A 16,747-nucleotide genomic window follows, 5' to 3' on the forward strand; every position below is an offset into this window, starting at 1 on the left:
GCTCTACGTTAAGAGACCTGTTTTAATTCGGATAAGTCCCTCTGAGAGTAAAGGCAATCTCCAGCAGGCCTGAGCTAAGGAAACAAAGTACACTAATGTAGTTATAACGTAATGAGTCGTTATAGATATATACGTAATTATACACTGTATTGAGCAGGCTACTGCCCACACTAAACTGTGACTATCACCAGGCAATCTGGGGGTGTTTCCTAAATCACTAGCAGGCGCCAAACTTCTGACAGAGTGAACAGGATGTATGCAGGTAAACTCCAGATTGACACGAGCTGATTGGTGGAGTCATGGGGAAAATATTGGCTCGTGATCTACCTTACAGAAAGACAGAGAGAGGTACAACACCAGATGGAAGGTATTTTATTTACACACTAAACTAATCTGATATCCCATTTTCAGCAAATGAAATGAAACAACACAAAATGTATTTTTATTTCATTTTATTTTTTATTTTTTTTATTTATTTTGGTGTGGCACTGTTTCTTAACTTAAAATGTCCTGTTGTAATTGGACATTTTAAGTTAAGAAACGGTGCCAACCACCCCCCTCCACTTCCCTCAAGGTGTATTATTGCAAGGTCAAGACCATGCAATAATACATAGAAACTCCAACCCCCAAGAGCATGCACTTTGGCGACAGTGGGAAGGAAAAACCCCCTTTTACAAGGGGGAAACCTCCAGCAGAACCAGGCTCAGGAATGGGGTGGCCATCTGCCTTGGCCAGTTGGGGATGAGGGAAGGAAGGCAGGAGAAAAAGAGTGGTTATTTTAACCACTCTTTTTTTTTTTTGCCAATTAAAATGGGTCCATCTCATCTAAACTTGGTTTTAAAACTAAGTTTAGATGAGATGGACCAATTTAAATAAATATTTTAAGACAAGCACGTGTGCTTGTCTTAAAATAGCACACCTTTTTCTCATTTGCACTCATTTAGTGTGCACATGAGAAAATCCTAGAGATGATACTTTGTCTCTTCAGCTTGGCATGCTTTTTGAAAGTGTTGACAATTATTTCGTCAACCGTTGGGTTGCTTAACTTCATGAACTGTCCTGGAGAATGCCACTTTTCATGGAGATCATTGTATACTGTCAAGCTGAGTTCTTCAATGTTCTCTAGGGAGATTTTATATTTTTTGGACAAAATTTTGTTCCAGATCTTTTGGCTAAGCCTCTGTACAATGAAGTCAGTTGTTCCTGAATGCCATGTCGTCGTCTCATTTAGTTCGGCCATACTGTGTATTACCAGATCTCTAGTGAATTTTTCCACAAGCTCCCAGTACTCGTCCCAGTTTTTAGATACACTGAGTACTCTTTTTGGTAATCCCAGCAGGTGTTTGGTGAAGATTGGAACAGTAATGTTATCAAGCTGCTCCCTCAGACTAAAAATCAAATATTTTTCCTTGCATTTGTGTGTTTTGCAAAGATCCTTTAAAATGGCCTCGTGGATATTTTTTAGGCTTTTTGGAGATAGATCCAAATGTTTGTCATTAATTTCTGGCCACATTTTCTCAAGCAGGCGATCACCAATGCAGTCAGGAGTGAGGCGCTCTGTGAAGAGCTTGTGTTTAGAGGCGACGTTGTCTATGGCCTTTGAAACCACCATCTGAATAACTTTGTTGACACACAACTTTTCCTCGCTCAGAGAATCAGATAGTGGACTGATCTGACAAGAAGTTAAAGACTCACTGTCACTGAGGAATCCCTGAAATCTGGGGGTTGCCTCATCTTTCAGTCCTCGACTTTCTGTTTCATCTCTGTAGCTTGAGTTGTCTACAGATATGCAGCCTACAACTGGTTGAGCCTCCAATCCCTGGTCTTCTACAGAGCTTTCACTTAGAGAATCAGACAGCAGACTGATACTAGAAAAAGTTAAAGACTCAGTGTCAGACTCAGGTACTTCTAGCTTCACATTGTTTTCCAGGAGACAAGATTCTGTTTTGTCAAAGTCTTTTCTATCAGCTGTGAAGTTTTTCTTCATACAGCTCTTTTTTGGCTTTGCTGTGTCTATTGTTTCGAGTTGTGTGTTTGAATTACCCACAGATATGCAGTCTAGGGCTGCTTCAGCCTCCAGTCCTGGAGTTTCTAAGTTTTCATTATCACCGTGCTCATCCACAGAGCTTTCATTCAGGATGCTGTCCTTTGCTCCTGTATCCTCTGTTTTCTCAGGGCAGTCTGTGCCCATGGACTGAAGACAGACCTCAGAGGTCTGCATGGAGGTTGGATCTCCATTCTCTGTGGGTTCCCTAGTTGATCTCACTAACATTTTACAAAACTTCAGCATGTCTGTTAACAAAGTGGAAAGCAGATGAAAGTCACAGTACTCTGGTTTGAACGGTACCAGAGATTGCCACTGTGGTACAATTGTACCAAAAAAGTGGTTGATGAGTAACTCCCAAGTTTCCACTGAGGTGTAAGTGAGTGGAGTATTCATGTTAAAGTCTGTACTATTTAAACTCTGAATTGGAGAAGTGGGATTCATTTGATGTGTAGTTGGAGTTGTGCTAGACATGTGTGCTGTTTGTAAACTAAATGCGCTTAAATTACACTCGCTGCTCTGATGCATAAATGCTTTGTGAACTGAGCTTTACTGGCGTTGCTCTTGGCTATTTATAGCCTCGCATGTCAGAAGCCACGCCCACCCCGAAGAACGCATTGATAGGTCACAGCAGGTAGCCAGTGTGACGTCACACGCAGTTCTTGGCCCGAAGAAAACTGTTTAAAGTTAAATAATAATAATAATAAATTCTGTTTAAAGTAAGTAACAGCTCTCATGTGGCTCATTTATCAATAACAAAGAACCTTAAACGTTTTTTTTTTTAGGTTAATAGCGATAATATATCCATAAGCACCCCAAGGTGAAGAAATACAGACAGGCTTTGAATGCTGCCTTGTTTTCATTGTCGCTAATAAAGTCTCGTACAAACATCAGCTAACGACAGGAGCGAGAACAGCCTGGAAAGCCTTAAGAGAGATAAAATAAATATAACTTTGATATGAACTAAAGTCTTTTTGTTGTTATTTCGTTATTGTACTTTGTGGCGTGGTGGCGGGGAAAGAACTCAACTAAGTATATCTGGTATACTTATCCAGCAGTATTTCCTAAATGTATATTAAATTGCAAACCATTGGAAAGAGATCAACAAATGTCGTGTAGCTGTGATCATTTTTGGCTGGATACACTAGGTGGAAGCAGCGATTTCTAATCCAAGGTACCTCAACCAAAGAAGAAGCACAGAGGCGAGCGATCCTTTCTAACTAACGGTGAGCAAAGTCCTGAAAAATCAAGCCGCGTTTTATTTATTTTTTTTAGAAATCAGAGAAGGTATATTTCAAGATATTCTAAAACACACCCGGATTTTTTTTAAATGAAATAGGCTATTATCACAATATTTTTTTGGCTATCATGTCTGATCTCTCTTGTTCTCTTCTTCATCTCTAGGTTGGTGCTCCCTGCTCCGACTTTCTCCTCCTCTTTCTCACACGCTGCTGAATTTATCCTTGTGTGTCAGAGGTGCAAATCCATAAGAATGAACAATAAATAGAACTGAAACTTTTTGGGTTGTTATTTAATTATTGAATTCTGTGAAGTGGAGGCGTAAAAAGAGCTCAGGTTATTTAATTAAGTGGTACTAGCAAACATAGGGAACATACATACATCTGCAGCCATGCAGCTGCACTGCTTTTTTAAGGTTGAGTGAGGATGGGAAGAACAGACAAAGAAACCACATGCTCAAAAATAAACAATAAATTGACCTCCCCAAAGGGATTAATAAAGTTCTATTCTATGCTCTACGTTAAGAGACCTGTTTTAATTCGGATAAGTCCCTCTGAGAGTAAAGGCAATCTCCAGCAGGCCTGAGCTAAGGAAACAAAGTACACTAATGTAGTTATAACGTAATGAGTCGTTATAGATATATACGTAATTATACACTGTATTGAGCAGGCTACTGCCCACACTAAACTGTGACTATCACCAGGCAATCTGGGGGTGTTTCCTAAATCACTAGCAGGCGCCAAACTTCTGACAGAGTGAACAGGATGTATGCAGGTAAACTCCAGATTGACACGAGCTGATTGGTGGAGTCATGGGGAAAATATTGGCTCGTGATCTACCTTACAGAAAGACAGAGAGAGGTACAACACCAGATGGAAGGTATTTTATTTACACACTAAACTAATCTGATATCCCATTTTCAGCAAATGAAATGAAACAACACAAAATGTATTTTTATTTCATTTTATTTTTTATTTTTTTTATTTATTTTGGTGTGGCACTGTTTCTTAACTTAAAATGTCCTGTTGTAATTGGACATTTTAAGTTAAGAAACGGTGCCAACCACCCCCCTCCACTTCCCTCAAGGTGTATTATTGCAAGGTCAAGACCATGCAATAATACATAGAAACTCCAACCCCCAAGAGCATGCACTTTGGCGACAGTGGGAAGGAAAAACCCCCTTTTACAAGGGGGAAACCTCCAGCAGAACCAGGCTCAGGAATGGGGTGGCCATCTGCCTTGGCCAGTTGGGGATGAGGGAAGGAAGGCAGGAGAAAAAGAGTGGTTATTTTAACCACTCTTTTTTTTTTTTGCCAATTAAAATGGGTCCATCTCATCTAAACTTGGTTTTAAAACTAAGTTTAGATGAGATGGACCAATTTAAATAAATATTTTAAGACAAGCACGTGTGCTTGTCTTAAAATAGCACACCTTTTTCTCATTTGCACTCATTTAGTGTGCACATGAGAAAATCCTAGAGATGATACTTTGTCTCTTCAGCTTGGCATGCTTTTTGAAAGTGTTGACAATTATTTCGTCAACCGTTGGGTTGCTTAACTTCATGAACTGTCCTGGAGAATGCCACTTTTCATGGAGATCATTGTATACTGTCAAGCTGAGTTCTTCAATGTTCTCTAGGGAGATTTTATATTTTTTGGACAAAATTTTGTTCCAGATCTTTTGGCTAAGCCTCTGTACAATGAAGTCAGTTGTTCCTGAATGCCATGTCGTCGTCTCATTTAGTTCGGCCATACTGTGTATTACCAGATCTCTAGTGAATTTTTCCACAAGCTCCCAGTACTCGTCCCAGTTTTTAGATACACTGAGTACTCTTTTTGGTAATCCCAGCAGGTGTTTGGTGAAGATTGGAACAGTAATGTTATCAAGCTGCTCCCTCAGACTAAAAATCAAATATTTTTCCTTGCATTTGTGTGTTTTGCAAAGATCCTTTAAAATGGCCTCGTGGATATTTTTTAGGCTTTTTGGAGATAGATCCAAATGTTTGTCATTAATTTCTGGCCACATTTTCTCAAGCAGGCGATCACCAATGCAGTCAGGAGTGAGGCGCTCTGTGAAGAGCTTGTGTTTAGAGGCGACGTTGTCTATGGCCTTTGAAACCACCATCTGAATAACTTTGTTGACACACAACTTTTCCTCGCTCAGAGAATCAGATAGTGGACTGATCTGACAAGAAGTTAAAGACTCACTGTCACTGAGGAATCCCTGAAATCTGGGGGTTGCCTCATCTTTCAGTCCTCGACTTTCTGTTTCATCTCTGTAGCTTGAGTTGTCTACAGATATGCAGCCTACAACTGGTTGAGCCTCCAATCCCTGGTCTTCTACAGAGCTTTCACTTAGAGAATCAGACAGCAGACTGATACTAGAAAAAGTTAAAGACTCAGTGTCAGACTCAGGTACTTCTAGCTTCACATTGTTTTCCAGGAGACAAGATTCTGTTTTGTCAAAGTCTTTTCTATCAGCTGTGAAGTTTTTCTTCATACAGCTCTTTTTTGGCTTTGCTGTGTCTATTGTTTCGAGTTGTGTGTTTGAATTACCCACAGATATGCAGTCTAGGGCTGCTTCAGCCTCCAGTCCTGGAGTTTCTAAGTTTTCATTATCACCGTGCTCATCCACAGAGCTTTCATTCAGGATGCTGTCCTTTGCTCCTGTATCCTCTGTTTTCTCAGGGCAGTCTGTGCCCATGGACTGAAGACAGACCTCAGAGGTCTGCATGGAGGTTGGATCTCCATTCTCTGTGGGTTCCCTAGTTGATCTCACTAACATTTTACAAAACTTCAGCATGTCTGTTAACAAAGTGGAAAGCAGATGAAAGTCACAGTACTCTGGTTTGAACGGTACCAGAGATTGCCACTGTGGTACAATTGTACCAAAAAAGTGGTTGATGAGTAACTCCCAAGTTTCCACTGAGGTGTAAGTGAGTGGAGTATTCATGTTAAAGTCTGTACTATTTAAACTCTGAATTGGAGAAGTGGGATTCATTTGATGTGTAGTTGGAGTTGTGCTAGACATGTGTGCTGTTTGTAAACTAAATGCGCTTAAATTACACTCGCTGCTCTGATGCATAAATGCTTTGTGAACTGAGCTTTACTGGCGTTGCTCTTGGCTATTTATAGCCTCGCATGTCAGAAGCCACGCCCACCCCGAAGAACGCATTGATAGGTCACAGCAGGTAGCCAGTGTGACGTCACACGCAGTTCTTGGCCCGAAGAAAACTGTTTAAAGTTAAATAATAATAATAATAAATTCTGTTTAAAGTAAGTAACAGCTCTCATGTGGCTCATTTATCAATAACAAAGAACCTTAAACGTTTTTTTTTTTAGGTTAATAGCGATAATATATCCATAAGCACCCCAAGGTGAAGAAATACAGACAGGCTTTGAATGCTGCCTTGTTTTCATTGTCGCTAATAAAGTCTCGTACAAACATCAGCTAACGACAGGAGCGAGAACAGCCTGGAAAGCCTTAAGAGAGATAAAATAAATATAACTTTGATATGAACTAAAGTCTTTTTGTTGTTATTTCGTTATTGTACTTTGTGGCGTGGTGGCGGGGAAAGAACTCAACTAAGTATATCTGGTATACTTATCCAGCAGTATTTCCTAAATGTATATTAAATTGCAAACCATTGGAAAGAGATCAACAAATGTCGTGTAGCTGTGATCATTTTTGGCTGGATACACTAGGTGGAAGCAGCGATTTCTAATCCAAGGTACCTCAACCAAAGAAGAAGCACAGAGGCGAGCGATCCTTTCTAACTAACGGTGAGCAAAGTCCTGAAAAATCAAGCCGCGTTTTATTTATTTTTTTTAGAAATCAGAGAAGGTATATTTCAAGATATTCTAAAACACACCCGGATTTTTTTTAAATGAAATAGGCTATTATCACAATATTTTTTTGGCTATCATGTCTGATCTCTCTTGTTCTCTTCTTCATCTCTAGGTTGGTGCTCCCTGCTCCGACTTTCTCCTCCTCTTTCTCACACGCTGCTGAATTTATCCTTGTGTGTCAGAGGTGCAAATCCATAAGAATGAACAATAAATAGAACTGAAACTTTTTGGGTTGTTATTTAATTATTGAATTCTGTGAAGTGGAGGCGTAAAAAGAGCTCAGGTTATTTAATTAAGTGGTACTAGCAAACATAGGGAACATACATACATCTGCAGCCATGCAGCTGCACTGCTTTTTTAAGGTTGAGTGAGGATGGGAAGAACAGACAAAGAAACCACATGCTCAAAAATAAACAATAAATTGACCTCCCCAAAGGGATTAATAAAGTTCTATTCTATGCTCTACGTTAAGAGACCTGTTTTAATTCGGATAAGTCCCTCTGAGAGTAAAGGCAATCTCCAGCAGGCCTGAGCTAAGGAAACAAAGTACACTAATGTAGTTATAACGTAATGAGTCGTTATAGATATATACGTAATTATACACTGTATTGAGCAGGCTACTGCCCACACTAAACTGTGACTATCACCAGGCAATCTGGGGGTGTTTCCTAAATCACTAGCAGGCGCCAAACTTCTGACAGAGTGAACAGGATGTATGCAGGTAAACTCCAGATTGACACGAGCTGATTGGTGGAGTCATGGGGAAAATATTGGCTCGTGATCTACCTTACAGAAAGACAGAGAGAGGTACAACACCAGATGGAAGGTATTTTATTTACACACTAAACTAATCTGATATCCCATTTTCAGCAAATGAAATGAAACAACACAAAATGTATTTTTATTTCATTTTATTTTTTATTTTTTTTATTTATTTTGGTGTGGCACTGTTTCTTAACTTAAAATGTCCTGTTGTAATTGGACATTTTAAGTTAAGAAACGGTGCCAACCACCCCCCTCCACTTCCCTCAAGGTGTATTATTGCAAGGTCAAGACCATGCAATAATACATAGAAACTCCAACCCCCAAGAGCATGCACTTTGGCGACAGTGGGAAGGAAAAACCCCCTTTTACAAGGGGGAAACCTCCAGCAGAACCAGGCTCAGGAATGGGGTGGCCATCTGCCTTGGCCAGTTGGGGATGAGGGAAGGAAGGCAGGAGAAAAAGAGTGGTTATTTTAACCACTCTTTTTTTTTTTTGCCAATTAAAATGGGTCCATCTCATCTAAACTTGGTTTTAAAACTAAGTTTAGATGAGATGGACCAATTTAAATAAATATTTTAAGACAAGCACGTGTGCTTGTCTTAAAATAGCACACCTTTTTCTCATTTGCACTCATTTAGTGTGCACATGAGAAAATCCTAGAGATGATACTTTGTCTCTTCAGCTTGGCATGCTTTTTGAAAGTGTTGACAATTATTTCGTCAACCGTTGGGTTGCTTAACTTCATGAACTGTCCTGGAGAATGCCACTTTTCATGGAGATCATTGTATACTGTCAAGCTGAGTTCTTCAATGTTCTCTAGGGAGATTTTATATTTTTTGGACAAAATTTTGTTCCAGATCTTTTGGCTAAGCCTCTGTACAATGAAGTCAGTTGTTCCTGAATGCCATGTCGTCGTCTCATTTAGTTCGGCCATACTGTGTATTACCAGATCTCTAGTGAATTTTTCCACAAGCTCCCAGTACTCGTCCCAGTTTTTAGATACACTGAGTACTCTTTTTGGTAATCCCAGCAGGTGTTTGGTGAAGATTGGAACAGTAATGTTATCAAGCTGCTCCCTCAGACTAAAAATCAAATATTTTTCCTTGCATTTGTGTGTTTTGCAAAGATCCTTTAAAATGGCCTCGTGGATATTTTTTAGGCTTTTTGGAGATAGATCCAAATGTTTGTCATTAATTTCTGGCCACATTTTCTCAAGCAGGCGATCACCAATGCAGTCAGGAGTGAGGCGCTCTGTGAAGAGCTTGTGTTTAGAGGCGACGTTGTCTATGGCCTTTGAAACCACCATCTGAATAACTTTGTTGACACACAACTTTTCCTCGCTCAGAGAATCAGATAGTGGACTGATCTGACAAGAAGTTAAAGACTCACTGTCACTGAGGAATCCCTGAAATCTGGGGGTTGCCTCATCTTTCAGTCCTCGACTTTTTGTTTCATCTCTGTAGCTTGAGTTGTCTACAGATATGCAGCCTACAACTGGTTGAGCCTCCAATCCCTGGTCTTCTACAGAGCTTTCACTTAGAGAATCAGACAGCAGACTGATACTAGAAAAAGTTAAAGACTCAGTGTCAGACTCAGGTACTTCTAGCTTCACATTGTTTTCCAGGAGACAAGATTCTGTTTTGTCAAAGTCTTTTCTATCAGCTGTGAAGTTTTTCTTCATACAGCTCTTTTTTGGCTTTGCTGTGTCTATTGTTTCGAGTTGTGTGTTTGAATTACCCACAGATATGCAGTCTAGGGCTGCTTCAGCCTCCAGTCCTGGAGTTTCTAAGTTTTCATTATCACCGTGCTCATCCACAGAGCTTTCATTCAGGATGCTGTCCTTTGCTCCTGTATCCTCTGTTTTCTCGGGGCAGTCTGTGCCCATGGACTGAAGACAGACCTCAGAGGTCTGCATGGAGGTTGGATCTCCATTCTCTGTGGGTTCCCTAGTTGATCTCACTAACATTTTACAAAACTTCAGCATGTCTGTTAACAAAGTGGAAAGCAGATGAAGGTCACAGTACTCTGGTTTGAAGGGTACCAGAGATTGCCACTGTGGTACAATTGTACCAAAAAAGTGGTTGATGAGTAACTCCCAAGTTTCCACTGAGGTGTAAGTGAGTGGAGTATTCATGTTAAAGTCTGTACTATTTAAACTCTGAATTGGAGAAGTGGGATTCATTTGATGTGTAGTTGGAGTTGTGCTAGACATGTGTGCTGTTTGTAAACTAAATGCGCTTAAATTACACTCGCTGCTCTGATGCATAAATGCTTTGTGAACTGAGCTTTACTGGCGTTGCTCTTGGCTATTTATAGCCTCGCATGTCAGAAGCCACGCCCACCCCGAAGAACGCATTGATAGGTCACAGCAGGTAGCCAGTGTGACGTCACACGCAGTTCTTGGCCCGAAGAAAACTGTTTAAAGTTAAATAATAATAATAATAAATTCTGTTTAAAGTAAGTAACAGCTCTCATGTGGCTCATTTATCAATAACAAAGAACCTTAAACGTTTTTTTTTTTAGGTTAATAGCGATAATATATCCATAAGCACCCCAAGGTGAAGAAATACAGACAGGCTTTGAATGCTGCCTTGTTTTCATTGTCGCTAATAAAGTCTCGTACAAACATCAGCTAACGACAGGAGCGAGAACAGCCTGGAAAGCCTTAAGAGAGATAAAATAAATATAACTTTGATATGAACTAAAGTCTTTTTGTTGTTATTTCGTTATTGTACTTTGTGGCGTGGTGGCGGGGAAAGAACTCAACTAAGTATATCTGGTATACTTATCCAGCAGTATTTCCTAAATGTATATTAAATTGCAAACCATTGGAAAGAGATCAACAAATGTCGTGTAGCTGTGATCATTTTTGGCTGGATACACTAGGTGGAAGCAGCGATTTCTAATCCAAGGTACCTCAACCAAAGAAGAAGCACAGAGGCGAGCGATCCTTTCTAACTAACGGTGAGCAAAGTCCTGAAAAATCAAGCCGCGTTTTATTTATTTTTTTTAGAAATCAGAGAAGGTATATTTCAAGATATTCTAAAACACACCCGGATTTTTTTTAAATGAAATAGGCTATTATCACAATATTTTTTTGGCTATCATGTCTGATCTCTCTTGTTCTCTTCTTCATCTCTAGGTTGGTGCTCCCTGCTCCGACTTTCTCCTCCTCTTTCTCACACGCTGCTGAATTTATCCTTGTGTGTCAGAGGTGCAAATCCATAAGAATGAACAATAAATAGAACTGAAACTTTTTGGGTTGTTATTTAATTATTGAATTCTGTGAAGTGGAGGCGTAAAAAGAGCTCAGGTTATTTAATTAAGTGGTACTAGCAAACATAGGGAACATACATACATCTGCAGCCATGCAGCTGCACTGCTTTTTTAAGGTTGAGTGAGGATGGGAAGAACAGACAAAGAAACCACATGCTCAAAAATAAACAATAAATTGACCTCCCCAAAGGGATTAATAAAGTTCTATTCTATGCTCTACGTTAAGAGACCTGTTTTAATTCGGATAAGTCCCTCTGAGAGTAAAGGCAATCTCCAGCAGGCCTGAGCTAAGGAAACAAAGTACACTAATGTAGTTATAACGTAATGAGTCGTTATAGATATATACGTAATTATACACTGTATTGAGCAGGCTACTGCCCACACTAAACTGTGACTATCACCAGGCAATCTGGGGGTGTTTCCTAAATCACTAGCAGGCGCCAAACTTCTGACAGAGTGAACAGGATGTATGCAGGTAAACTCCAGATTGACACGAGCTGATTGGTGGAGTCATGGGGAAAATATTGGCTCGTGATCTACCTTACAGAAAGACAGAGAGAGGTACAACACCAGATGGAAGGTATTTTATTTACACACTAAACTAATCTGATATCCCATTTTCAGCAAATGAAATGAAACAACACAAAATGTATTTTTATTTCATTTTATTTTTTATTTTTTTTATTTATTTTGGTGTGGCACTGTTTCTTAACTTAAAATGTCCTGTTGTAATTGGACATTTTAAGTTAAGAAACGGTGCCAACCACCCCCCTCCACTTCCCTCAAGGTGTATTATTGCAAGGTCAAGACCATGCAATAATACATAGAAACTCCAACCCCCAAGAGCATGCACTTTGGCGACAGTGGGAAGGAAAAACCCCCTTTTACAAGGGGGAAACCTCCAGCAGAACCAGGCTCAGGAATGGGGTGGCCATCTGCCTTGGCCAGTTGGGGATGAGGGAAGGAAGGCAGGAGAAAAAGAGTGGTTATTTTAACCACTCTTTTTTTTTTTTTGCCAATTAAAATGGGTCCATCTCATCTAAACTTGGTTTTAAAACTAAGTTTAGATGAGATGGACCAATTTAAATAAATATTTTAAGACAAGCACGTGTGCTTGTCTTAAAATAGCACACCTTTTTCTCATTTGCACTCATTTAGTGTGCACATGAGAAAATCCTAGAGATGATACTTTGTCTCTTCAGCTTGGCATGCTTTTTGAAAGTGTTGACAATTATTTCGTCAACCGTTGGGTTGCTTAACTTCATGAACTGTCCTGGAGAATGCCACTTTTCATGGAGATCATTGTATACTGTCAAGCTGAGTTCTTCAATGTTCTCTAGGGAGATTTTATATTTTTTGGACAAAATTTTGTTCCAGATCTTTTGGCTAAGCCTCTGTACAATGAAGTCAGTTGTTCCTGAATGCCATGTCGTCGTCTCATTTAGTTCGGCCATACTGTGTATTACCAGATCTCTAGTGAATTTTTCCACAAGCTCCCAGTACTCGTCCCAGTTTTTAGATACACTGAGTACTCTTTTTGGTAATCCCAGCAGGTGTTTGGTGAAGATTGGAACAGTAATGTTATCAAGCTGCTCCCTCAGACTAAAAATCAAATATTTTTCCTTGCATTTGTGTGTTTTGCAAAGATCCTTTAAAATGGCCTCGTGGATATTTTTTAGGCTTTTTGGAGATAGATCCAAATGTTTGTCATTAATTTCTGGCCACATTTTCTCAAGCAGGCGATCACCAATGCAGTCAGGAGTGAGGCGCTCTGTGAAGAGCTTGTGTTTAGAGGCGACGTTGTCTATGGCCTTTGAAACCACCATCTGAATAACTTTGTTGACACACAACTTTTCCTCGCTCAGAGAATCAGATAGTGGACTGATCTGACAAGAAGTTAAAGACTCACTGTCACTGAGGAATCCCTGAAATCTGGGGGTTGCCTCATCTTTCAGTCCTCGACTTTCTGTTTCATCTCTGTAGCTTGAGTTGTCTACAGATATGCAGCCTACAACTGGTTGAGCCTCCAATCCCTGGTCTTCTACAGAGCTTTCACTTAGAGAATCAGACAGCAGACTGATACTAGAAAAAGTTAAAGACTCAGTGTCAGACTCAGGTACTTCTAGCTTCACATTGTTTTCCAGGAGACAAGATTCTGTTTTGTCAAAGTCTTTTCTATCAGCTGTGAAGTTTTTCTTCATACAGCTCTTTTTTGGCTTTGCTGTGTCTATTGTTTCGAGTTGTGTGTTTGAATTACCCACAGATATGCAGTCTAGGGCTGCTTCAGCCTCCAGTCCTGGAGTTTCTAAGTTTTCATTATCACCGTGCTCATCCACAGAGCTTTCATTCAGGATGCTGTCCTTTGCTCCTGTATCCTCTGTTTTCTCAGGGCAGTCTGTGCCCATGGACTGAAGACAGACCTCAGAGGTCTGCATGGAGGTTGGATCTCCATTCTCTGTGGGTTCCCTAGTTGATCTCACTAACATTTTACAAAACTTCAGCATGTCTGTTAACAAAGTGGAAAGCAGATGAAAGTCACAGTACTCTGGTTTGAACGGTACCAGAGATTGCCACTGTGGTACAATTGTACCAAAAAAGTGGTTGATGAGTAACTCCCAAGTTTCCACTGAGGTGTAAGTGAGTGGAGTATTCATGTTAAAGTCTGTACTATTTAAACTCTGAATTGGAGAAGTGGGATTCATTTGATGTGTAGTTGGAGTTGTGCTAGACATGTGTGCTGTTTGTAAACTAAATGCGCTTAAATTACACTCGCTGCTCTGATGCATAAATGCTTTGTGAACTGAGCTTTACTGGCGTTGCTCTTGGCTATTTATAGCCTCGCATGTCAGAAGCCACGCCCACCCCGAAGAACGCATTGATAGGTCACAGCAGGTAGCCAGTGTGACGTCACACGCAGTTCTTGGCCCGAAGAAAACTGTTTAAAGTTAAATAATAATAATAATAAATTCTGTTTAAAGTAAGTAACAGCTCTCATGTGGCTCATTTATCAATAACAAAGAACCTTAAACGTTTTTTTTTTTAGGTTAATAGCGATAATATATCCATAAGCACCCCAAGGTGAAGAAATACAGACAGGCTTTGAATGCTGCCTTGTTTTCATTGTCGCTAATAAAGTCTCGTACAAACATCAGCTAACGACAGGAGCGAGAACAGCCTGGAAAGCCTTAAGAGAGATAAAATAAATATAACTTTGATATGAACTAAAGTCTTTTTGTTGTTATTTCGTTATTGTACTTTGTGGCGTGGTGGCGGGGAAAGAACTCAACTAAGTATATCTGGTATACTTATCCAGCAGTATTTCCTAAATGTATATTAAATTGCAAACCATTGGAAAGAGATCAACAAATGTCGTGTAGCTGTGATCATTTTTGGCTGGATACACTAGGTGGAAGCAGCGATTTCTAATCCAAGGTACCTCAACCAAAGAAGAAGCACAGAGGCGAGCGATCCTTTCTAACTAACGGTGAGCAAAGTCCTGAAAAATCAAGCCGCGTTTTATTTATTTTTTTTAGAAATCAGAGAAGGTATATTTCAAGATATTCTAAAACACACCCGGATTTTTTTTAAATGAAATAGGCTATTATCACAATATTTTTTTGGCTATCATGTCTGATCTCTCTTGTTCTCTTCTTCATCTCTAGGTTGGTGCTCCCTGCTCCGACTTTCTCCTCCTCTTTCTCACACGCTGCTGAATTTATCCTTGTGTGTCAGAGGTGCAAATCCATAAGAATGAACAATAAATAGAACTGAAACTTTTTGGGTTGTTATTTAATTATTGAATTCTGTGAAGTGGAGGCGTAAAAAGAGCTCAGGTTATTTAATTAAGTGGTACTAGCAAACATAGGGAACATACATACATCTGCAGCCATGCAGCTGCACTGCTTTTTTAAGGTTGAGTGAGGATGGGAAGAACAGACAAAGAAACCACATGCTCAAAAATAAACAATAAATTGACCTCCCCAAAGGGATTAATAAAGTTCTATTCTATGCTCTACGTTAAGAGACCTGTTTTAATTCGGATAAGTCCCTCTGAGAGTAAAGGCAATCTCCAGCAGGCCTGAGCTAAGGAAACAAAGTACACTAATGTAGTTATAACGTAATGAGTCGTTATAGATATATACGTAATTATACACTGTATTGAGCAGGCTACTGCCCACACTAAACTGTGACTATCACCAGGCAATCTGGGGGTGTTTCCTAAATCACTAGCAGGCGCCAAACTTCTGACAGAGTGAACAGGATGTATGCAGGTAAACTCCAGATTGACACGAGCTGATTGGTGGAGTCATGGGGAAAATATTGGCTCGTGATCTACCTTACAGAAAGACAGAGAGAGGTACAACACCAGATGGAAGGTATTTTATTTACACACTAAACTAATCTGATATCCCATTTTCAGCAAATGAAATGAAACAACACAAAATGTATTTTTATTTCATTTTATTTTTTATTTTTTTTATTTATTTTGGTGTGGCACTGTTTCTTAACTTAAAATGTCCTGTTGTAATTGGACATTTTAAGTTAAGAAACGGTGCCAACCACCCCCCTCCACTTCCCTCAAGGTGTATTATTGCAAGGTCAAGACCATGCAATAATACATAGAAACTCCAACCCCCAAGAGCATGCACTTTGGCGACAGTGGGAAGGAAAAACCCCCTTTTACAAGGGGGAAACCTCCAGCAGAACCAGGCTCAGGAATGGGGTGGCCATCTGCCTTGGCCAGTTGGGGATGAGGGAAGGAAGGCAGGAGAAAAAGAGTGGTTATTTTAACCACTCTTTTTTTTTTTTTGCCAATTAAAATGGGTCCATCTCATCTAAACTTGGTTTTAAAACTAAGTTTAGATGAGATGGACCAATTTAAATAAATATTTTAAGACAAGCACGTGTGCTTGTCTTAAAATAGCACACCTTTTTCTCATTTGCACTCATTTAGTGTGCACATGAGAAAATCCTAGAGATGATACTTTGTCTCTTCAGCTTGGCATGCTTTTTGAAAGTGTTGACAATTATTTCGTCAACCGTTGGGTTGCTTAACTTCATGAACTGTCCTGGAGAATGCCACTTTTCATGGAGATCATTGTATACTGTCAAGCTGAGTTCTTCAATGTTCTCTAGGGAGATTTTATATTTTTTGGACAAAATTTTGTTCCAGATCTTTTGGCTAAGCCTCTGTACAATGAAGTCAGTTGTTCCTGAATGCCATGTCGTCGTCTCATTTAGTTCGGCCATACTGTGTATTACCAGATCTCTAGTGAATTTTTCCACAAGCTCCCAGTACTCGTCCCAGTTTTTAGATACACTGAGTACTCTTTTTGGTAATCCCAGCAGGTGTTTGGTGAAGATTGGAACAGTAATGTTATCAAGCTGCTCCCTCAGACTAAAAATCAAATATTTTTCCTTGCATTTGTGTGTTTTGCAAAGATCCTTTAAAATGGCCTCGTGGATATTTTTTAGGCTTTTTGGAGATAGATCCAAATGTTTGTCATTAATTTCTGGCCACATTTTCTCAAGCAGGCGATCACCAATGCAGTCAGGAGTGAGGCGCTCTGTGAAG

The sequence above is a fragment of the Maylandia zebra genome, linkage group LG7 (genome assembly GCF_041146795.1).
Source record: "Maylandia zebra isolate NMK-2024a linkage group LG7, Mzebra_GT3a, whole genome shotgun sequence".
NCBI classification, from domain to species: domain Eukaryota; kingdom Metazoa; phylum Chordata; class Actinopteri; order Cichliformes; family Cichlidae; genus Maylandia; species Maylandia zebra.